The sequence below is a fragment of the Ochotona curzoniae genome, unplaced genomic scaffold, assembly GCF_017591425.1.
Source record: "Ochotona curzoniae isolate NIBS_2020 unplaced genomic scaffold, NIBS_Ocur_1.0 contig_1, whole genome shotgun sequence".
In the NCBI taxonomy this organism is placed as follows: Eukaryota; Metazoa; Chordata; class Mammalia; order Lagomorpha; family Ochotonidae; genus Ochotona; species Ochotona curzoniae.
In genome coordinates this window covers 7,142,657-7,166,836 of record NW_024464918.1, presented here as the reverse complement: position 1 = coordinate 7,166,836, position 24,180 = coordinate 7,142,657, and the positions used below count along the sequence as shown (strand labels likewise).

The 24,180-nt window shown below is 42.7% G+C and overlaps 1 protein-coding gene across 5 annotated transcripts in view; it reads left to right on the top strand.

Annotated features, from left to right (window-relative positions):
- TENM2 (teneurin transmembrane protein 2) overlaps positions 1-24,180 on the top strand; it is an 884,000-nt gene that overhangs the window by 574,865 nt on the left and 284,955 nt on the right. The gene's annotated exons all lie outside the window — the stretch shown is intronic.

Below are 24,180 nucleotides of genomic sequence, written 5' to 3'. Positions count from 1 at the left end.
GTTTATGGTGCTAGATATGTTAATTAGCCTGATTCAATCATCCTGCCTTGTACACATACATCCTAATGTTACTTTGAATCCCATAAATAAAGGCAATTATAATTTGTCAGTGTTCAGAACACTAAAAAGAGAGTAGAAATGTAGAAATATAGTAAGATGAATTAATGTGAAAAGAAAAACTGAAAATCCTCTGTTGAACTGGCCAGTGCAGTCATTCAACTAAGTGTCGCTGCACACCTGCTCAGCCCTGTGGGTCCAACAACTGGAAAGAAAGACGTGTTCTCAAGCCTCAGAAAGCATCCATTCTAAAAGGAAATTAACAACATTGGATTAATAGGAGCAGCTAGGATGCTGGTTGAGAAGCCCAAGTTCCACTGAAGTATCTAGGTTCAGTTCCCCACTCTGCTCCCAATGCTAGCTTCCTTCTGGTGTACACACTGGGGGGAAACAGTCAATGACTCAATGCTTGGGCCTGAGAGATCCAGACTGAGTTCTTACCTCCTGGCTCCGGCCCTGGCTGTTCTATACATCTGCAGAGTTCAATCAGCAGCTTGTCACTCTCGGGCTGGTTGTCATTCTCTTGCTCTCTCTACCCCTCAAGTATTCATCTTTGTGTTTCTGCCGCTATTCAAAATTAAAATGTTGAAATGAATAAGAAGATAGTGATTACCACTGGGAATTCTTTGCTAGAAAGATGCAACATATTCAGACAGAAAATAGCATGAAGACACCAACTTATAGAGTGGAAAGGAAGGCTTTTGAAGAGCTGACTTTCTAGTAAAAGCAGGCAAAGTACCATCACAGTCAGGATATGATAAGTTTTGGTAGGCATGGTGGGATGGAAGGGTTTTTCCCAAGCAAAGGCAACAGCAAGAAAACGGCTGCAAGCCAGGAAAGTGCTTGGTTTTTGCTGAAGAGCTGGAAGAAAATATTTGTGTGGAATCTACCAGTCCTGGAGAGAGAGGCCTGAACAGGGTCAGGAGTGTTGATATAAAGGTCAGCTCAGTGGGAACTGCATCGCTGGCGGTTTTTAAGGATCCCAAGGCCTTCAAAAAGTTCTTAGAGAAGTGGAAGTCAAAGAGAAGTTCATGTTAGTGCTCTAAAATATTGAAATCCATGCCCATTGTTTTTTTCTATAACATATTTTGTTGGACTTTTTGAAGACCATTTAGTATGCATTGATTTAAAATTATTATTATTTTTTTTTAGTACACAAACTGTCTTTTGGTTAGAATTTCCACAGGGCCCAGCACAATAACTCTGTGGAAAAATCCTTACCTTGCAAGTACTAGGATCCCATATGGGCTTGAGTTCTAGTTGCTCCACTTCCCATCCAGCTCCCTGCTTGTGCCCTGGGAAAGCAGTCCAGGACGGCCCAAAGCCTTGGGACCCCGCACCCGCATAGGAGACCTGGAAGAAGCTCCTGGCAGCTGGCTTCATCCATTGGGGCCACTTAGGGAGTGAACCAGTGTCCAAAAGATCTTTCACCTGTATCTCCTTCTCTTTTGTGGATCTGCCTAACTAAAATAAATCTTGAAAAAGATTTTGCACAAACTTTTCAAGTATCCCAGAATTCAGAGCTTCTGAATTTTATTAGAGAACATCCAGGAATCTCTGTGTACCTGGGTAGCTTGTCTGCTCCGTTATGAGTTATTGGCAACTAAAGATAAATACTCCATTTATATCTCCAATGGAGGAAAAAGTTATGAGTTTATTTGCCCTTTATTAGATGTTTTTCTCTTAGTACTTGAACACTTTACATCGCTACAGGGTTAGAATCGCCCACCATTGCTTCTTTCCTGGGTGCCACCATGTGTTTAGGATAAGGCTGTAGAACTGTCAGAGCTGCATCCCATCTCCCTCCGCATGATCCCTCTGGGCAGTGGGGTGCCAGCTGTTGGGTGGGATTTTCTTACTGGTTCACACAGTATAAGTGTGGCACAGTGCTGGCTTCCTTGAAAAAACAAATGATCTCAGTGTCCTGGTCATTATTATTAGTGGGGGAAGGTGCTGTGTGTCAGGAAATTAGAAGTAAATGGAAAAAGAATAAATCATCAAATACAGGTATAACTGTTTCAAAGAAACTTCTGTCGGATCGTTTGCTATTTTCGGCTAGAAGTGCAAATTTTCAACTCTCAGCCTTATCATTTTGGGGTGTGTCGGGGGAAAGGGTACAATTGAGAAGGTATCTGGGATCCATCTCATTCATTATCACTAATGAATTTTGATTGGAATGAGAGGTCCGACCTGTTGAGCGAATGAGAATGCGCATCATGAGCAACGATAATGAGAATCTAAACACACCAGCTCATGAAGGTGGCATTCGGTCCGTGGCAGCTAGGAGTTCTCAGTGTGTCTGGCTGGAAAACTCCTTTGGAAGGGCCTGGGGTGGGTGGAGGTAGAAGAAATCCTTGCAAGACCTTTCATCAATTTACAACGCAAGACACTAATCAGAATATGCCCATGTACAGATGAGAAAAGGAGGGAGTCTTTACAAATAGGAGAATTTGGTATATCTGTGTTTGAGAAATTCTTTTGGACAAAAGCGGAGAAAATGACATTATCTGTAATTAGAAATAATAATGTGTAATTGGTTCATTTGCCATATTTCTACAGTTCTGATTTAGTTGAACAATGTGATCATTATGCCACCAGCTTTCAATAGAGGTGTCACAATGAAAAATAATTGCAATATTCCACAATATTAACTGCACCCTAATTGCAAAAGTTTTGAAATATAATTACCATGAAAGCTAATGCGACAGGGAACATTAAGCATAATTAGTGTTTTTTAAAAAAAGGAAAAACTGTTAGGAGCTTGTTATTGTCTAGTAAGGTAGCTTCAAATTAGCTGGCTGTAGAGCACTTTCATCTAGCTTTTCTATAATTTTCATTATTAGCACAGACTGTAATAAATTTATTTGACATAGCTCACACCTGCCAACCCTGCAGGAGATAACTTATAATGTGCGCCAGCCCCAAGATTTCCCACTGAACCTGTCAGAGCTTCCTATAAGGAGGCAGCCGGGAGTGAGGTTATTTAAAAAAAAATAAAATAAAATAAAAACCCTCAATTGCACATTACACAGTTCAGATTTAACACTTAAGCTGTGTTTTAAGTAATTTCCATAGAAAGCCAATGCTCTAGGAATGCAATTAAGAGCCTCTTGTGGGTGGTGCTAAACAATCAAATCAGTGAACATTTCAAAGAGCTCCTAAGGTGCAAGGCAGCTCTCCAGTGGCTAGCAGCCCCCACCAGGGAGCCCACAATTAGCCCTTGCACCTGTTTGCCCAAGTGCAGCCCCTGATTTTCTGAGAAAGGCACTGTAACCCACCAACCCTGAACTCAGTGGCCACGATCAAACCCCTCAATTTCTCCTTTGACAAAACTACTCAAGGTCAGCATTTTGAAGCAATCATCTGCACCTCCTACCCACTCTGGCTTCAGCCTGCCTGTAATGAGGCTTAAGAGTCAGGATCTTGATTCCGCAAGGCCATCGGATGCACACCAGAGGGTACTCAGCACAGCAGGTGCTCAGCTCCAGGAGCACCATTCATTTTGCTTTTTTTTTTTTTAATGTAAAGTTGTGCATTGGGGGTGAAGGACTGGAATTGTGCCCTTGTTGTTTCTTCCTTTTTTTTTTTTTTGAGGCTCTTTGATGATTGACTATATTACATTTCTTGGATTAGAAAAGAGAGAAGCAAAATTTGTGAAAATTGAGCCAGTACGATTGGGAGCAGATATTTTGAGTCTTGATATCCAGCTGGAAGAGGTCCTCTTTCTTAGAGGTTAGAGGGGGTGAAATCTAACACAAAGACAGCACAGTAACTTAAGAGAGCATAAGTCTGAAGTATTACATTCCACAGCATCGTACATCAATTTTAAGAGATTTCAGACCATGTCTTACCAAATATTCTGACGGAAGTTGAACATTGCCACTATTAATAACACTGACTCAATAACTTTAAGCAACAAATATGAAACACTAATATGCAGAAATAAAAACTGTTCTGGTTAAGACAGTTTTTACCAGTTTTGCTTAGATCATTTCATAAACAAAAATATCTATGTTGGTTAAACTCTTGTAGCCATATTACAGAACTGAAACATTCAGAACAAGTACTGTTTCTTCTCTTCTGCAGCCTCCCCAACTTTGCAATCATACCATACAACAAATTTTTCTCAATGATACTGTGCGGACTTGATGAAATCAGAGTTCAGGACACTGAAACACTCCAAAAGAGGTGCGATCCTGTTTGGTACCTAGAGGATGTCCTATGGAGAAAAAGTCATTGAGGGCAGACCTTACTCCTGAAGCCACCATTCCCCTGTTTTGTAAAATAAGAGCACTCAACTGGATGGTGTCTCTTAAGTTTTTTGACTTGGTCTTTGGCAGGTGTAATTCTTTCGGCCACTTCCTGTTTCTCAGGATCATTCTGTTCCAGGCTTTTCTTGTTAGAACCACGCACTGTGTGCCCAGCAGATGGTCTAAGTGTTTTGGGAAACCACTGGCAAGGCCTTAGCAAACGGTCCATTCTCCATACTCTTAGCCTCTGCTCTGCTCTCTATTCTTGCTCTTTCAGTCTCTCACTCCTTCCTCCGCCCATTACAGAAACCCCAGTCATAAAAAGTGTGCTTGTAGAAAGAATTAAATATGTTCAGTTTGGTGAAAGAAAAATTATAACCCATGCACATTTTTTTTTCATTAGATACATTATCCATGGACATTCTGAAAGTCTGTAGTATGCATGATTTTTTTAAAGATTTTAAAAACATAAATATCATGTTGCTCCATTTTTTTTCTCACAAACTTTTTGAAGTTCCCTCAAGTAAAACCCGATGAGCTAGGAAGAAATCCCAACCCTGGCAGTTCTTCAGGCTGAGCTTAACTGGCTAAGAACAAAAGTTAGCACAGATCAGCGTTAATCTTTTGGTCTACAAGGTGTGGCATCTTTGGAGCTTCCCCTTACTTCAGCACTTGAGACCCATAATCTGCTGAATACAGTGTCTTTCAATTTATGGAAAGGGGTCATATATTTTAGTGGTTATGCATGACTTAAATAATATTAAATGCTTATTATGATTCCCCAGTATGACATTTCTGCTGAGTTTTGTGTTTTCATATTTTCTCTCTTTTTTAAGTAAAAAATTGAGCCAGTTTGATCCTCTTCTGCGAGAGACAGAAAATGAGAGAGAAACAACTCATTTTCTAAAGGAAAAGGACAAAATAAACCAGAAACTTGAAGAATACATGTTGCTTTTTTTTTTTAATTTCATCCTGTCAGTTTTTTACAATTTGTTGAAGTGGAAATAGACCAAATATCTGATCATCTCTTCACTTTCAAAATATTAACTGTTGTCCCTTTGTTCTGCAGCATACTGTGATCCCACGTGCTTAATCCCCCCCTTCTTTAGGGAATGAAGGATTATCAGAAGTATTGTTGCAATGTCACTGTCAAATTACTCTTAACGAAATCTGCATTGTGGAGACTCACTGTTTAGAATAAGCACTACCTGTGCTTTATAATTGTGTGGTCATTAGGTTTTGTCAGTACACTTTAGGTTTTCTTTGAGTCCTGGCCAACCTTCATTTAACAATCAATTATCAAATCTGCATGTGCAAAGATTAAAAGTCTAATTCTTAGCAAAAAAAAAAAAAAAAAAGGAAAGTTGAAATGTGAACACCAAAATTCAGGTATTTATAATGATTCAAATGTGTAGGTTTTAACAAGCAAACAGCACATATGCGATAAGAAGAGAAAAATCAAATCCTAGCATGAGGGGCAAATTTAGCCTGTTGCTAGCACCTGAATATAGAATTGTGAGTAAGTCTATCTTTCAGCATGAATTTATTTGTACAAAATGTAAGACTTTATGTCAATATTTTTATTTTACAGGGTATATTAGGCAAATCATTATCTAATTGCTGAGTTAAACTTCTAAGTCTACCACAAAACATTTTTTTTTAAGTGTAAAATTTTGGCCCTTTTGATGTGTGAAATTAGTTTATTATCTTCAGTGCCAACACAGTGAAATCTTTCTCCTGGTTTTTAAACCATCACCCTTTTGGCAGATCCTAAATACACGTGGTACTACTTATCATTCTTATACCCGGGGAAGACATCACTAATCGATCACAGCCCTCTTTCCAGCTGGGAACAGATGCAACCTGCCAATACTCCTCAACAGTCCTCAAGACAGCCACCGCTAATCAATCAGAATTGGCATGCAAGATTAAATGCTCTTGCCATTCAGGGCAGTGATCATGCGAAATGAGAATCTCACAGATATGATTCCCTGGAGTAGCCAAAATGGCAAAACCCATTAAAGTTACCTCTCAAAGATGTGTGCTTTATATTCTTTTTCCATCAGTTACAAATAAGGAGACTGAAGCTGTTCTTTTTGGAGGAGGAAAACTTCTAGTATCTTTGTCTTGATAGCTTCAAGATCCCAACTGTTCTTGCAGAGAAAGAGCATCGTTGACATCCACTGACTTATAGCTCAATTCATACGCATTTCTTCCAAAAAAGAAAAATGCAACCTTTATACTCAACTTTCACTATTACTAAACCATTCTTCCTTGGGGCAAGCAATTCTGAATAGTTAGCGTCCTTTATCTTGAATATTGACACTAGAGAGAATCTTTCTGTGCAAGAATATTCTTAATCATGAAGGAGATATATGTATAAGCGAAATAATTTGTCCTAAGTTACATTAAGATAAGTAAATCTGTAGCAGCACAGTTAAATGCTTAACAGCAAGAACCTTTCATTACTCTCAGATTCCCTTTGGATATCTGTTAAATTGAGGACTATATAATTTATGAATACATATTTTTTTGGTTAAACAAGCCCCAGAAAAAAAAAGCATGTTTATGCACGAAAACCCTATTATTATGAGCTCAAAATGTAAACTTCTTATTAGAAGATTTACATTTTCTTTAACTGCAACAATCTCCAGAATTAAGAGTGATTTTCTATTTCCTTTTGTGGTAAGGTATAATAATATCATGTTTTGCTTGGGAGGAATATAACAGCCTATGGTTTTAATTGTGACTGTAGCACAGTTATTTCAGAGAAAATGACAATACATGTTAAAGGGCAGGCAGTGAGGTGAGGAGCTCAAATAAAATCAACAAGCGTCTGTTGGATACCATGTCTGGGTGGGGCAGCAGCACTGCACAAGCGGCAGCCCTGGGTTATTCTGGAGCACTTGGGCAGGAGTAAGAAGGGGTATGAGAAAAAGTCAAAGCAACACTCATGCATGCCGTGAATATCTGTATATGTGTGTTGTGTGTCAGGCAGTACCCTTGTCCTCCTGGGATATATCATACAGAAATAAGTACAGCCTAGAATAGTGGCTTACAGCCCATGAGGATTTCACTCTTATTTTTAATAGCCTTTTAAAAACTTGTTTTAAGTGAGAAATAAAAAAATATGTATTTATGCTGTACAACATGTACACACACTATGGAATGGCTAAGTCAAGCTAATTAACATAGCCTTAACTCACATACTTCCTTGGTAAGAACATTTGAAGTGTGTTCTCAGTGGTTTTCACATATACTTCACATGCTTCTGAAACATGATCGTCATGTTGGCTGTGGATCTCTTGAACTTATAGCTCCTTTTATCTTACTGTAGAACAGTTGAGATTTCTGTGTCTCTTTACCAACATCTCCTCAAGTTCCCTACCTCCTTGTCCCTGGTAATCACCATTGTGCTGTCTACTGCTGTGAATTCAACTTTAGTAGATTCCACATAGGCAGCGATGTAATATTTTCCCATTCTGTGACTGATTTATTCGCTCTTCCTCACTCTGCACGATGTTCTGAGGGTCTGACCGTTTTGTTGCATTTAAGAGTTTCCTTCTCTTTCAAGACTTGGCAGTGTGCTGTTATGTCTGTGTGCCTCATTTTCATTGATCATTCACCTGCTGATGGGCGCTTAGATTTCCCTCCCTTCCAGTTTTTGGGACCACACCCCCAGTCATTGCTGATCAACAGCCAGCACAGAATAGGCAGCCTAGGGTCACATGATCACAGAGCTAGTCACGCAGAGAAATTGAGAGAAGAGCAGCAGATGAGTGAAATATCATTTCACATGTTCCTTTTACAAACTTGCAGCATATCATTCTACAATCCAGACATCCTAAGAGCATGAAAAAATAAATAGCATGTTTATTATTTTAGAAAGATATCCAAGGGACAAATTAGAAGAATAAAGAATATCAGAATTCCAGTGTGAAGCAGAGGGAAGAAGCAAAGAATTTGGTAATTTTAGGATGTTGCGGTCTTGCATACAGAAGTTCAGTGTAGATTTTCTTCTCTTGGGAGTAAGTGGAGTCTAAGAATGATCCCTTTGATATATATTCTGTTCATCATTATTCCTTGCATCAGCCACTGGTACTCCTTGGGCAAAGGCAGGGAAAGGAGAAGGCAGGCCCGCATGGACCAGAACCAGCCAAGCAGCAAGGAAGGTTCAGACGGGCATGAAGTGATGGATGAGAGGGTATCTCTTGGAACGCCTGGTGGTTTTGTTTTCCTTCACATCTCTGCATTTCAACAAACGACACAGCCACTTTAGCATGACGGAGCTGCCGGGACACTTGCCGGAGCTCCCTGGCCAGCTGGCCAATGGACTGCTGTAACGGCATCTCTGTGCCTCTTAAACTACAGCATTGACTATATTCTAATGAACTGATTCCATATTGGGGGTGTGGGATTTTTAGTGTCTTCTTTCTGTGCCAAAGATCAGTCGTCTTTGTAAACTTTGATAAACTGACAGAAGAAGCAAGCATCGCATACTATCACCCTTTGTGTTTTTGTATCAGTCAGGAAGAGTAAATTTAAGTGCTATTACAAACCATATTTATTTATGCAGACACTCTTTTTGTCCTTTTCTCGACAAGCTATTGGCATCAAATTGGAAATAGGGAAGAAAAGCAACATGTTACCATTTCTCAATCCTTTTACTGCCAACTCTGAGTACAGATTATCATTAAACTTTGTAATATCTTCAACATGGAGCTATTGCTGTTTCGTGGTAAGGAAATTAAAATAATAGAAGTCTTAAACTGAGATAAGCAACAGCTTCCAGTGTACATGTCTTCGGCTAACATTTTTATGGGCAGGAAGGAAAGAAATGTTGTGTCTCTTTCTCCTACTAGGTCTGGCTGTCCCATTCCATGCTGTCCTAAAGAAGTCGATTCATCCCAGGAACTTTTGGGTTTCTTCCCAGTTCCCATTTCTGACTACTAAATTAGGTCTTCACCAGTGACCAGCTGTGGAACCTTGGTCAAGTTGCAGAGTCTGTATTGTTTCTGACTCATCTAGAACGGACCCAAGAGCAATGCCTCATTTCCTAAAATCATTGCAAAGATTGAAAAAGGTCATGTATGTTAAGTGTTAATAATGGTGCCTATACCTGGTGAATAATCAATAGGTAGTAGTAGCCATTATTATTATTGCTACTTTTATTTTTTTTGGAATGTAAAACAAAGACAATCATGTATATGACTTAAATTGGAAAACCAGAAAGGAGAGAAATTAATCTTTTTCCATTTCCCACTGTGTTGTACTGGGTTGGGGAATTCCTGACCTCTCCTTTTATCATCTCCTTATAACAACATTTTGTGTTTTCTATAGCAGATTACCCTAATGTCAGGACTTAACTCTACAAATATGGTATCCCAGAGATCTAGAAATCAGAAGGAATGGCTCGATTCTGGCTAAAGTGAAGGTGCTTCTGGAACTGCTATCTATTGTTCAAGGCTCAGGTGAAAATGCTTCCCTTCCTTTCCCAATTTCTAGAAGATGCCTGAATTCTAATAACCTCTTCCCCCATCTTCAAAGCTGGCAGTGCCGCCCTTCATCTGTCTTTCTCATGTTATTCCTCTCGGGTTCTCTCCACTGCATCCTCCTTCCACTTTTGAAAACTTCTTTGTTTACATTGAGTCTACCAAGATAAACCAGTATAATCTCTCCCTATCTCAAAGTCAGCTGATCATCAGCCTTCGTTTGGCCCCCATCCTTCCTTACTCCTTGACACCTATATTCAGGTCCTAGACCTTTTAACATCAAAGCACCACAAAGTAGATGGTTTCCTACATCAGAAAGATACTGTGCCACAGTTCTGGAGTTCCGAAGTGCAAAGGTGAGGTATCAGCAGGACCGTGCTCTCTTTAGAGGAATTCTCCCTTGCTTCCTTCTAGCTTGGGCTGACCTGTCAGCAGGCCTTGGTGCTTCTTGGCCTGCAATTGCATCACTTCAGTCTCTACTGATGTCATCACATGGTCTTCTCTCTGTGTCTTCCTATGGCTGTCTTCTTCAAAGGACACCAGTCACCTAGGGGAGCAGCCCTCTCTGTACCTATATGACCTTTTCTTAACTGCTTAACATTTACCCTGTCTCCAAATAAGGTCACATTTTGAGCTACCAGGGATAATGATGTCAATATCTCTTTCTTTGAGGTCACATAATTCAATCAAGGTTACCAAGTAACCTAACATATGCACAGATTCTGAAGGTGAGGATACAAATCTTTTTATGGGGTCATTATTCCATCAACCATACCCCCAACCCTTTCTGGTACCCTCATGCCTGAATAGCATGAGAAGATAATAGCATGGAGTAAGGGAGGGAGGGAAAGTTAGGATGTACCCCCAGCTCTAAGGAGCTAACTTTTCAGTGCTTACAAATGCAAAAGCTGTAGACCCTGAATGACACAGGAAGCACAGTGAGCCGTGATGTTGTCAAAGAAGGTTTTAGTCCACAGCAGTAGGGAAGGGAGTTGGAGAGACAGGAGAAAAAGGAAGAAATTAAATTCCTGACAACATATGGTCAAATCTCAGCCCAACCAAGCATTCATTTAAGGTGTCTGAATCTGTTCTTGGAAGTGTCTTTCCCCCTCCTGTTCGGTGAAGCTGGCTCCGTATTGCTCCTCTTCCCTACACACACACACACCCCCACCCGCCGCCCACCCGCACTATCCATCAGCTCCCTTCAGCTGGCATTGGACTGTGTTACGCTGCGGATTTTTTCTTACACGCAGCCAAAGTCTCCCTTTTCCAGCAAAACCTTTTGTTACTCTGTGTCAATTTACCGATCATCGACCTGGTCTGTACTCTTCAGTCCTTCCCTTGACAACAAAAACTAGAGAAATTAAAGGTATAAACTCAACGAGCAAAACACCTTCAACCTGCATAACATCCCTAAGAAAGAAACCCAATGTCCTAGCACGAAAGACTGTTCTCGGTTTCTTTCACTGAAGGAAAACATGCCCAACATTGCATTTCATGGAAAGCTGGTGTTTCTTTAATTTGGAAGACATTCATGATTACAAAACGGGCTTAATCCTTAATTCTGCTTCTCCCAGATGCTTGGTTACATGGTGCATGAATAAGAGTTTGTGAGTTCAGATCCAGATAGATGCGTCTTTAATGATCTGTCCTGCCACTTACTCTGCAGTAATTTTCTCCATGGACCTCAGTTTCTTTTTTCTGTAGAGTGAGGGTTTTTTAGAGAACCTAATTTATAGGTTTGTGATGAGGATTAAAGAATCTAACAGCATATACTGAGCAGTTGGTACAGGCACTGTGCTAAACACATTTCCTGATATTGTACATGAGAATAATCCAAAAAGTTTATAGAAAGTTGGAATTAGAAGCTGTTTATTTCAGTGCAAAATAATTTTGAAAGCTGTGTCTAGTTTTTGCTCATAATATGTGTTCCCTGTGAATTTTCTGGAGACCCCTCATATACATACATGAATTTTTGACAATTCCGGCACCAAAATGCACCTTTAATTTTATTTTTCCCTGAACTTTTTGAAGTACCCTAGTATAACTTCACTCCTCAGAGGGACTGTGTATGATAAACAGTCCACTGATGCTGGCTGGTTTAGTTACACAGTTGTTGCTATATCCAACCTACCGTGGGAATCAAAATATTCTGCCAGTCCTTTATGTCCAGCTTTGGAACCAACTCCAAATCCATTGAAAGACCCCAGTTTCCTCCGGGAGTTTGTTTCAGACATTCTTCTCCTGCACTTTTGTTCAGAGAGTCAGAGCCAAAGGACTTGGTTGGTGGGAAATGTAAATCCGATCGGTGAGAGTCAGCAATCTTCCTCTCCCTGCTGTTGGGCTCCGCACCTTTGCCACCAGGTCAGGGAAATCATTCGTCCCAGGGAGCAACTACAAAGCTGTTTCCAGAGCCAATTTCCTGCTGAACTGTGTGTTACAGTCTTAGCAACATTCCAAAAATTATACTCACTTCAAAGGCATCTTTGATCTGGCCCCCCTTTCTCCCTGCTCCCCCAGCCTTTGCTGAGGAGCACATCTCCTAGAGTAGAGTTCACCTTGAAAGACTGGGATGCCTGGGAGCAGAGCGTGGCTCTTCCTGACAGGGAGGGAGGCCCTGGAGCCAAAAGAGGAGGTGGGGGGTGAAGAGAAAGAAAGGGAAAAAAAAAAGAAAGAAAGAAAGAGACATTCGTGGGCGGTCTCACTTACTCTCAGTAGCCCACCGCCCTTGCTTTGGCGGCTCTGGTCCTTCTCAGGCTTAGCAGAAACAGCTGCCCAGTCTCCGTGGTTAGTTGGACCACCCGTTGCACATGCCAAGCTCAGCAGCTCTGGCCTCCCTGTTTTGAATGTTGCAACTTCAAGGAGCTCTGTTGAGTTTCTGATGGAGAACCCGTGTTGAGAGGTGCATGGCCCTAATCCGGAGTTAGTGACAGGCAGGGAGGAACAGCTGTGCCTGACCAGGGATGGCTGCACTGGTGGTGGCATTTAGACAGTGAAAAGCCCTTCACTGAGCCTGCCAGGCATCCCGTGCACCTGCCTTTGCTTGGAAAGCAGGGGTTGTTGCAGGAGTGCAGTTGTATTTCCTGTCTCCCTTCACTCACTTTCCTCACTCCCACGTAATCAGGTGTAAGCTGAAGTAGAGGAGAACCTTCCTCCCTGTGTCCAGGGTGATTTGTGAATGCTGGATCTGGCCCAAGGAAAAAAAAAATCCACTGCTGAATCTGAGGAAAGGAATGGGAGCACCCTGAGGCCACAGCTGCATCCGGGGATAAGCTGTTGCCTTCTCTGGGGCTTGTGTGACTGGCATGCTGGAAGCCCAGTAGATTCAGAGCCCTGAGTTGGTGAATTAGGAAGCACCAGTGTCCCTAGGCAAAGAATTATTTTTTTATGATAGTTACCGAGTAGCTTAAGGAGTTTATTTTCACCTGAGATGAGGGATGAAAGATGTACAAGAACACACTAGGAAGAAGCAAAGCATCACCACCTGCTCCCAAGCACGTAAAATGGGGCAGTTGATGGTGAGGACAAATGATTGAGATCCAAGGGAAGCACTTCTCCCACAGCTAAACACCATTCTTCCGTTCTTGGCTCTTGAGCGCCTGGCCAAGCGGAAACAGAATGCAAAAGAAGTCTTCACAGTGAAGTGTCTTGCCCGTGTCTGTCTCCCTGTGCCTACCATGTCCCCTGGCCTTCAGTGGAGACTCCATATGCATTGATTAGATGCAGTTGACTTTAAAGATCACTAATATTCCTAATATGAGAATTTGGTAAATATTTTGTGAGGATTCTCAAGGCTAGCCAAATATTATTATTATTATTGAAATTATTGTATTATTGGCTGCAAAGGACAATAATTACAACCACCAACTTTAAATGACATGCACCAGTTAGCACAATATGTAGCACAAAGGTAGTCCATAATAAAACTTAAACCATGATGCAATTGCACATTGCTTGCCTTTCAAAACATTGATTTTTATATGCATTTTTGGCATCATATCTAGGATCTCAAGAAGGGTTTATTTATGTTTTTTGTCTTCGATAAAAAGTGTGTTGGTTGTGGTGAGCAAGTACAGTCACTGCTAGTTTGGAAAGCACATTTCTGAAATTTACATTGAACAAACACACAATATTTCCAGGATGCAGCTGATTCCCTGGGACCCACTGCTCCTACTGACTGTTTGGGTAATTAACAACCACTCTGACACTTGAGGCCCATCAGGCATGAGATGCTACCCCAGTCGGAAGGACAGTGGGACGTGGTACCACCTACACACGTCCCTCTCAGCTCTGCCTGCCACGTTAGCAAGCTGCAGCTATTATATTAGACAGAGCCACAGCTGAGCCCACAGTTTGATTTTTGTCACCATAAAGGCAGGACTGGAATTGACACTGGAGTAATTAGGAATGAATTCTCAGATCTTGACTTATCCAGAGCGCTTGCCAGGGAGGGAGTCAGGAGCCGTGTGGCAGTGTTTTGGAAGCTGAGACCGTGACCTTGTAGGCTGACCTCACTCTTAATCGTTCTGTCAGAGAGACCAGTAAGTGCTGGGCCAGAGCCTCCTGTTAGGCAGACAATCAGATCAGTTCTTTGTTATTATTATTATTATGTATTTTCTGTAGCCTGTAGGCACTTAGACGAGAAAGGAGCGGGAGAGTGGAGCCAATATGGGAAGCAAACTTACCACGGGGACAAAATGTTCTTTCGAGCAGCTTGAAATGAGCATAATTTTGGAGAATTTCCGTAGTAGCGGGTTAATTCATAATTGGGTTTGCTGAGCAATCAACAATGTGTTGCTTGTATTTTCATATGCTGGGAACATATGACTCCGTGTGTGCGCGTGTGTATTATCATGCTCCAGTACTTTGATACTTCACTAATGTGCAATCTCTATTTCTTGCTTTTGTCTGGGGGCCTCTCATATTACATTTAGATTGTATCCTTTATCATCCCAAATTGACATTTATGCTTTTACTTCTATTGTTTCCCTAGCTTCTCCCTGGTATGGATCAACAATTTGTTTTAATCTGTGTCACTTCTCTTATCTCCCTCGACACAGAGGAGCAGTCATTTTGCACCGCCATCCACCTACAGACCTTGTGTTATCGGGAGTGTGCTGGGGTCCCTCACCCAGTTCCCACTGTCTAAAGTGCTAGCGAATGTTAATTGCTTTTCCAGTTAGTTTATAAGAATGCAGAAACAGCTGAATGCAGCTTGACTGGTTTTGATGAAAGTAATGGAATGCTAGTGCCTATGAATAAATAAATCTGATTTACATAGAGGACTATTGTGGTGCTGGATAGGAAGCCGCCAAATGCAAGCAAATTATAGTTTAAGGACACATGATCCCCTAGCTTTCATTCTAAGTGAGGGAAAAGAGCTCAGATTCCTAGGGTTCCCACGATGACACCCCGGGGGCAGGGGGCTAGGAGTGATCCCTGGACAAGGAGAAATAATAGTAGGTGAGAGCAGCATTGGTCTGAAAGAGGAACACAGTTTGGTAGGCAGAAGCCATGTCACCAGGTCTCACTTTCCACAACTCACCACGGAGAGAGCATGGAGAATCACTGTGGTGCAGAATGCTTGAGAGGTGAACTAATTGCACGCATCTCCTAGTGTGCTGGCAATGGGTCTGGTGAACATGTGGAGAGGGACACAGGCTCAGCCACAGCCACGTCTCTCTCAAGCTTATCTGCAGTGGCTAACTTTGCACAGGATCATGGCAGATATGTAGTAGTATCTGTTGGCTGTGTGTTTGCTGATCCCTGCTCACCATTGAGTGTTTTCCCCATGTGTGGCCAACGATGACCTCCAAGCATCTGCATTTCAGAGTGACTGCAGATTGTTCTGGGATGGGGCCACCTGATGGGAAATGGGCATGGGAGGAGGCTATCAGCACTCACAGTGAGTGCCTAGACTAACAAGAAGGACATCTGCTTTTTATTTCTTTAAGAGACCCTGTTGGAGGTAAGCGATTGGTACCACAGTTAAGATGCTACATTCAACATTCACATCCTGTATTTGATGCCTGGGGATAAGTCCTGATTCAGCTTCTGATTTCAATATGCTGCTGATGTGCCCCTTGGAAGGCAGGGGTGATGGCCCAAGTACTTGGGCCCCGGCCACCTCCTTGAGAAATCTGGATGGAGTTTCTGGCTTGCTAGCTTTAGCTCACCCTAGCCCTGACTGGTGCAGGCATTTGTGGAGTGAAACATTAGACAGAAAGTCTTTGTCTCTCTTGCTTTCTCATTCTGCCTTCCAAACAAGAAAGTCTTTCAAAAAAAGAATCAACTCTGTTGATGGCTTCCATGAAAGAATGAGGATGTAACACCAAAATTCAGTCACTCCTAAGATGAGCCCAAGTTTTGTTGTAGGTGCTGAGAGTACCTCAGGGAATTAAGTTGATTTGCAGCTGTACATCCATTTCCCTTCTCCCTGCAGCCCTTGGCTGGGGTCGATCACTAAGAGGATAAAGAACTGGGACCACTGTGATGGTGTGACAGGTTAAGCTGCTACCTGAGGTACCAGTTTGTGCCAGAAGCCAAGATGGCACAGGTTCCAGCTCAGGCCTGTCCACTTTGAATCTAGCTCTCTGCTAACACACCGGGAAAAGCAGAAAATAGCCCAAGTCCTGGGTCCCTACACCATGTGGAAGACCTGGATGAAGCTCCTGGTTTTGAGGACTAGGTTGTTGAGGCCATCTGGGGAGTAAAGCAGGAGAAGGAAGATCTCTCTCTCTCTCTCTCTCTCCCCCTCCCCCATTCTCCTTCCCTCCCTCTCTTTCGCCCCTTTCACTCGTAAATCTACCTTTCCAATAAATCTTTTTTTTAAAGAATCAAGAGTTATCTTAACACTTGAATATAAAACGTAAGTAGATAATTCCCCCCAATGAAAGCAACAGTTTGTGTGTACACACACATGCCATTTATAACATGACAGCTTCCACAGTCCCAAAATGTGAGTTCAAAAGTAAGTTAAAAACCATTGACAATAAAAGCAAACATACTGGTGACACGTTTCACATCTTCGAAGCTCTTCTATCTATAAATAGATATGAAATTATTTTATTAATGGCTTTTATCCATGCTGCTGCTGCTGCTGCAGGTTCTTCTTAATCAATTCATGGGTCCTAATGCTGTATCGATAGGCTATAGATTAAATATGAAATTACTATATATCTCAAGCACCAAGAGATTTATAGACTGAGGCTGAGGCCTTATATCAAATCAACCATCTAGGAAAATATATGATTTCACCTTAATATTAAAAATCACCGGTAGTGTCTCTTCATCTTATCCGATTGGTATTGCCCTGATGATAAGCCACAGTAAGCAGAGAGAAATTGTGTGATAAATTATGGAACAGACATTGCAAAATATATTTATTACATTTTTTATGTGCAAGGATTTCACTCGCTGTGTGCAGAATAAATATGGTTTATTTTTTAATGCTCACTTTGGTTTAAAATAGTTTAGCATCTCACTGAATCCTATGTATGGGAGCTAAATACATAGATGGGAAATTAGTATAACTGCAATGGTGTTAGTTGTCCTGAAACAATTAGTTCAACATGAGGAAAGATCAAAAATGTGCTATAATCTGCATATCTTTTTCTTCTCTGCAAGTGTCCAATGAGTTTGAATCTCCATTCCTTTAAGTGAGACCCATGGATGAGGACAGTGACTATCCCAGGGAACTTTTGGAAAAGGCAGATACTCTGCATTATTATGGCGCAGAAGCGAACCATGCTGTCATAGCCTGCAAGCCTGGCAGAAGGAAAGAAATCTTGAATGCATCTCAGGGCACTTAAATGAGAGGGGGAAAAAATAGGAATGACCTTGTGAAATATTCAAAAGGTACTACATCTGCTTTACAAATGAATGCATGATTGAGAGGATTATGGAGCTGACCCTGAGTATCAAAGTTTTAAGTAGTGGATCCAAGATGGACAGTCCCTGTGCTTTATGTCTTCACCATGTCAGACACACCCCGTGAGTTCCAAATACAGACAGACAGGGGTCATATGTGTGGAGATCCTAGAATATTGAAAGGGAAATGATTCATCAGGTGGACTGTCTCTCTAGGGAAGGAGAAAAGGAAGGCCAGCAACTTGATTTTTCAGTTCTCTAAGAATTTGCCTGTATTTGAGATGCACAGCTGGAAATCGTCCTTGATTGCTCCTGTTTCCCTCATGGATGGGCTCCGTTGCCTACAGGTGCTATCACATACCCTCGTCGCTACCTCCTGAGATCCACTTCCCTGTCCTAGTCCAGCTTCATTATCTGAACCACACTCCAGTGGGCCTCGCCTACTCCAGCCTCTCTCTTTGCCAGTCTGCCCAGCATATTCTTCATCATGATTGTGTTCTTGAAACCTAGTGCTCATTGTCTGCCTGAAACTGTGCTAGATACAGAAACACAAGGGCACCTAGCACATACACATTGCTCTAGGAAGCCCCTCCTGGTCTACCTGCCCACCTCATGCCCTGCCACACCCACGACACCTCAGATGCCCCATGCTGCCCCTCATTCTCAGACTCCTGGCTCAGCCCAGGATACTCTTCTGCATGGTTACCTGGTGAACATCACCTTATTCTTCAATAGGCAGCTCAGCTGTGCCCTCGTTGTTGATTCCTATTTCTTAGCCTATTTTCCTTTATACCACTTGGAGATGAGCCAGCGGGTTTGTTACTTGTTTGTTGTCCCTCCTAGGTCAGCAGTTGTGCCTCCAGGAAGCCCATGGAACAAAGAAAGGACAAGAAAACAGCAAAGTGACCTGCATATCCAAAACCTAGACTGTACTGTTAGAATTGTAACATTTCTAGATGCCTTCTACCCTTGGTTCTCCTTGTGTCTTCCACTCCGAAGTGGTGGTGGGGATATGCTGTATGTGTAGGCTTTCCTCTATGATCTGAACACATCACCTGGTCAATTAACCATCTCTTTGACCGCAACCTTGCTTGTGTCTATACAGAAATAGTATTAAGTGATGTATAAATAATTTAAATGACCTAGATAATCTCAGGACCTTTGCTGGAGAGCAGGCTGGGTAATGTGCACATCAGAATTCTGTCCCTCAGGGCTATGGTGTCATATTTTGTTTATTTATGTGGCCTAGGATTGTTCTAGGGTGCCTAGTCAACAACTTTCACCACGTGTGCTACTTCATTTATCTATCATAGTAGCCTAATAAAATACATGTTGTAACTTCTGCTTTAAAAATGAGGAAATCAGAGCCCCAGAATGCAGCGTATTTTGGCCCACATAGACCCCTCCTCCAGCCTGCTACTGGGGAAGCTGGTATTTAACTCCCAGGCAGGAAGCCCAGTATTTCTCACTGTACTGTGCTGCCTCACCCACAGCTCGTTCTCTCTCTTTCTCTCTCGTTACTGGCTATCATCCTTCTATCATCCTTTCCTGCTGTGGGGGTGTGTGTGTCTATGTAAAGAGACAAGGTGTGACCGTAAAGCAGAGAGATGCCAAATGAAATGTGCATGAAAATCATCTTAATATTTTCCATCATGTCTGTGATGTGTATCGCTGTGACCAAAAGCGAGTGCTGTCGAAGCTTTTTTCCAAGTCCTAGGGTTCCTTTTTCCTGTCTTCCTATCCCTTGTCTGCACCATATGGAGGGAAGGGGGCATCATTTTAGTGCAGGGATCTTGGCTTTGTTATCTCCCAGATCAATCTATTCATTAGTCACATATTTGTCCTCCTACATCACCGTCACAGGTGGGCAGAATCAGGTGCAGTTCTTGGCTCTCAGACTCAGCTGGCTGAACACAGATGACAGGTGAGGCTGTCTTGCTCTCTCCCGTGTTGATGTCGTGGGGACCAGTTCAGATCCAGTTCTGTTCATGGGCTCTTGCCAGGAACCATACCGGCAAGGCAATAGGATACCCATTGATGGGCCAAACATTGTTTTTCTCGACAGGAGCATGCAGAGTAGGCAAAAATATCCAACTGGCTGGGTCTGACCTGTCAACCAATTTTTCTGTCTCCTGGCAATAGCTCAGAAATGGTAAAGCATGTAGTTTGTGAGGCAGTTAACACTTCTTTAAACTCAAGACAGCAGAAGCAAGAAGAAAGTATGCATCAGAAACAAAGGGTCTTTGTTCAAAATGGATACATCAGAAATATCTGAGGTTTATTCCCCAACACAGTTTATATCAAAGTGAAGTTCAGGGACTGCCTGCTTTAAAAGTACCTGGAGTATATGATATTGTGTGTGTCTCATATAATGTTGCCTGCTACGTACCTAACCTGAGGCTTTAACTGTGAGATCTGACTCCAAATCCAACCCATAGTGGATTATAAAACATGTCTCAAGACCCATTTCCACCTTACCTTTTGGTAGAAAGAATTAAAATACTTAGTATCATTTCACAGCCACCAGAATGGCTAAGCTTAAAAAGAGTGACAGCACCAAATACCGGCAGGGATGTAGGGTACTTCATCTACTGTGGTGTCTGGCAGAGGCATTAAACTGTACAAGGAAAGGCCTGTTTTCCAAAGTGATTCTGTAAAGGCAACATAGTCACTTTGCAAGACTGTGTGGCATTTCCTTTGCCAGCTGGACCTACCCCAGCAATCTTAGCCCCCCCCTAAGTATTGACCCATCAGTATAAATCCCAGTGAAGAGTTGAGCCTGCCTGTCAATGGTCACCTTGATATCCAAACTAGAAACAAACCAAGGGCCTGTTGGCACATGGATGGATCAACCGACTCTAAAGGTATCACACAATGGAACGTTATTCACCAACGCAACGGGATGAGCTACTGAGAATTCAGCCGTGGCAATCAACCTCCGAGACAGAAGGCAGAGCAGAAGAAGTTACATACCATACTGTCAGTGCTCACCTTTGCTTCAGATGCATTCAAAACCTGTACAACTAATCTGATGACAAAAATTGTAAAAGTGAGCTGGGGTGAGTGGTGTGGCCGGGGATCAGCTGGCAGGGGATATGAGGGAAATTTCTGGAGTGATAAGATGTCTGCACCTTGAGAGAGTGGATAGGCACATGGGTGTCTGTGTTGATTGAAGCTTTCCACCTCATATGCTTAAGATCTGCAGATATCACTTCCACCTCCATTGTTACAAAGCAGGGTGAGAGACAAGGATGACTGTAAAAAGTGAGGTCAGGAATTGTCTTAATACGAGACTCTATATCTTAATTTTGTTATGGCGTTCTCTCGGTTGTGATGTGATTCCATCATTTTCTAAGTTTCTACTGTCGAGGAAATCTGGGCAAAGGGTCTCGGATTTGATATCTCTATATTTTTGAAGATGTATTTATTGTTATTGGAAAAGCAGATTTACAAAGAAAAGAGACAAAGAGAAAGGTCTTCCATCCTCTGGTTCATTCCCCAAATGGCCACAAGGGCCAGGGCTGGGCTGATCCGAAGCTAAAAGCCAGGAGCTTCTTCTGGGTCTCTCACATACGTCCAGGATCCCCTGGCTTTGAGCCATCCTCTACTGCTTTCCCGGGCCATAACAGGGAGCTGTATGAGAAGTGCAGCAGCCAGGATATGAACTGATAGCCATATGGGATGCTGCCACTTGCAGAGGGAGGATTAGCCAGTTGAGCCATTATACCACAGCAACCCCCACTTCTGAATTTCTTGTAACTGCATATGAGTGTCAAAAGTCAAAGCTTAGGCAAAATAAAATGGAATTGATATTAGCAGGTTGGGGTTTGGATTTTTTTTCTTTTGTTTTAAAAATTTATTTTTAATAGAAAGACATACAGAGGGGGGGAACGACAGAGAGGAAGATCTTTTGCCTGCTGGTTCATTCCACAAGTAGCCATAACAGCCAGAGCTGAGCCGATCCAAAGCCAGGAGCCAGGAGCCAGGAGCTTCTTCCGGGTCTCCCACGCAGGTTTATTGTCCCAAGGCCTTGGGCTGTCCTTGACTGCTTTCCCAGGACACAAGCAGAGAACTGGATGGGAAGTGTGACTGCTAGAATACAAACCAGCACCCCTATGGGATCCTGGTACATTCAAGGCAAGGACTGAAGCCACTAGGCTACTGTACTGGACTCAGATTTTATTTTATAGGTAGACCAATGAGTTTATATGTGTATTTGTATATTTCTATGTATATGTATGCAGATGCACAAACACATACATTTATTGTGGAAGAGAAGGGGGAAATGTATTTCTGTTTTTAAATTTGTTTCGATTCTTGCTTTGATTCGCCTTGTGTGCTCCTGGACAAACATCTACTCCTAGCTGTCTGTGTGTTCATTTGTCAAGCGAGGGTCACAAGTCGCTCTGCCTCTTGGCGTTTTCTCCCAAGGTTTTATAGTTAGGAAGTTGCTGTGCAATACACAGAATCCCTTCCTTGAACGTCACCTTTTCCCAGTGACACGGCAGAACAGTGCCTGCGGCCGTCTTTACTGCTGAGCGCTGGGGAAGTGCCAAGCTGCATGGGACTTGTGCACATCCTCCAAGGAATGCAGTGGTGCTAATGCAGTCCCCTGGATGCAGGGACACCAACTGGGTTTATGTCATTCTCTTAGAGGCCTTAAGTGTGTAAATCAATCCTTGTGTTTATGCCAACCCATACAAAGTCATCTTGTGTGTGCAGTGCATGGGGAGGGGACGCAGGAAGCCTCCGTAGAAATGGCTCGCACAGGAAGAAAGCCAGCAGTGTGGGAGCTGAGTTTGGTGGAAAGAGAAGAGGATGGAAGTTTTTAAATCCCCTAGGAAGGACGTTCAGGCTTGCACAGAACGAGGAGCAAAGGAATTCATTAGCTATGGTGAGGTGGGTGTCAGTAAAGGCGGAAACAGAATGCCTGCAGTGGCTTGCCTGAGGCCACAGAGCCCCACCCTGAATCTTCATTGCAGGCCTGGGTTCCCGGTACATGCCCGCGCTGCTCTGAAACTAGTGGGTTCTGCCTCCATCAAGTGCCAGCTACAGTAAGCCTGACATGGCGAATTACAAATGTCTGTTGTTAAAAATTGTATGCTTTAAGAAGGCAGAATCCTTTCCTGGGTGGGCAGAATAGAAATGCTACAAGCATTATTCTGAAATGCCTAGTAAACTCCAGGGCGTGGAGGGATACAGTTTACTCCCTTTCTCAGGAAGGAAAGCCAAGTAATCGCACCCCCTCCTCTTCCTCGGTGTCCAGGGTAAGAAAACGTAACACGCATCTTAAGGCAAGCTTCGATGCCACTCAGTTCTCACCTCTCGTGTGGGTATCTTCTTCCAGTCTCTAGGAACCCCCAAACGCCCATGATTTCCATCTCACTTTTCACTCTCGCATGCAAAGCTACTGGCTCTACGTTACAGTCCCTTGGATCCCTGCGTTGTGACAGGACACTGGATGATAATGAGATGAATTGGATACCAAGAAGCTCTAGCAAATGGAAAGACCTTCATTTCCTCTCGGCCCATAAAGAATTTTCCTAGTGCAATCCCAGACATCAGGGTAGAGCTGTGTGGGAAAGATTTTCAGTCAGATAGCTGGGAGATTTTGTGTTTGTAAAATTACATCACGTGGGAAGAGCAGGACATTTAATTATTTGGTGATTACTGCAGACGGGGCAGTGTGCCTGTATCACTTCCCCTAGCACATAGAGATAGCAGAGTATTTGTGGGAAAGCTGTTAGAAGGAGGACAGGGTAACTCTTAGATATTTCGGAGAGAATCATTTGAGATAAGCTTCTCTGGGGGTGTTAGAATCTGCTTTGTTTGCCGGTGAGGTTGCTTTAGTCTCAAAAATTTTGAATCTACAAAAAAACCATATTAGTTTCCATAATGTTATCATTTTTTAACAGATTTATTGTTATTTTTATTGGAAAGTGAGATATACAGAGACGAGAGGCAGAGAGGAAGATCTTTCATCCATTGATTCACTCCCCGAGCGAGCAATGGCCAGATCTGAGCCGATCTGAAGCCAGGAGCCAGGAGCTACTTCTGGGTCTCACACATGTTTGCAGGGTCCCAAAGCTTTGGATCATCCTTGGTTGCTTTCCCAGGCCACAGGCAGGGAGCTGGATGGGAAGTGGGGCCACCAGGGTTGGAACTGGCGCCCACATGGGATCCTGGTGCATGCAAGGCAAGGACTTTAACCACTAGGCTACCGTAATGTTATCATTTTAATAAGACAACTCCAGAATACCCGACATCATCCTGTTAGTAAGTTCCATTGAAATCCTCTTTCTCACTGAACCATAAATTCCTCAAAAGGTACCACTCTAGGGCCAAGCATGATAGGGTAGAGGCTAGAGGCTTTGCCTTGCATGCACCAGGATGCCATATGGGTGCTGTTTCTAATCCTGGCAGGCCCTGCTTGCCCTCTAGGTCCCTGCCTGTGGCCTGGGAAAGCAATCAAGAACAGCCCAAACACCTGGGACCCTGCACCTGTGTGGGAA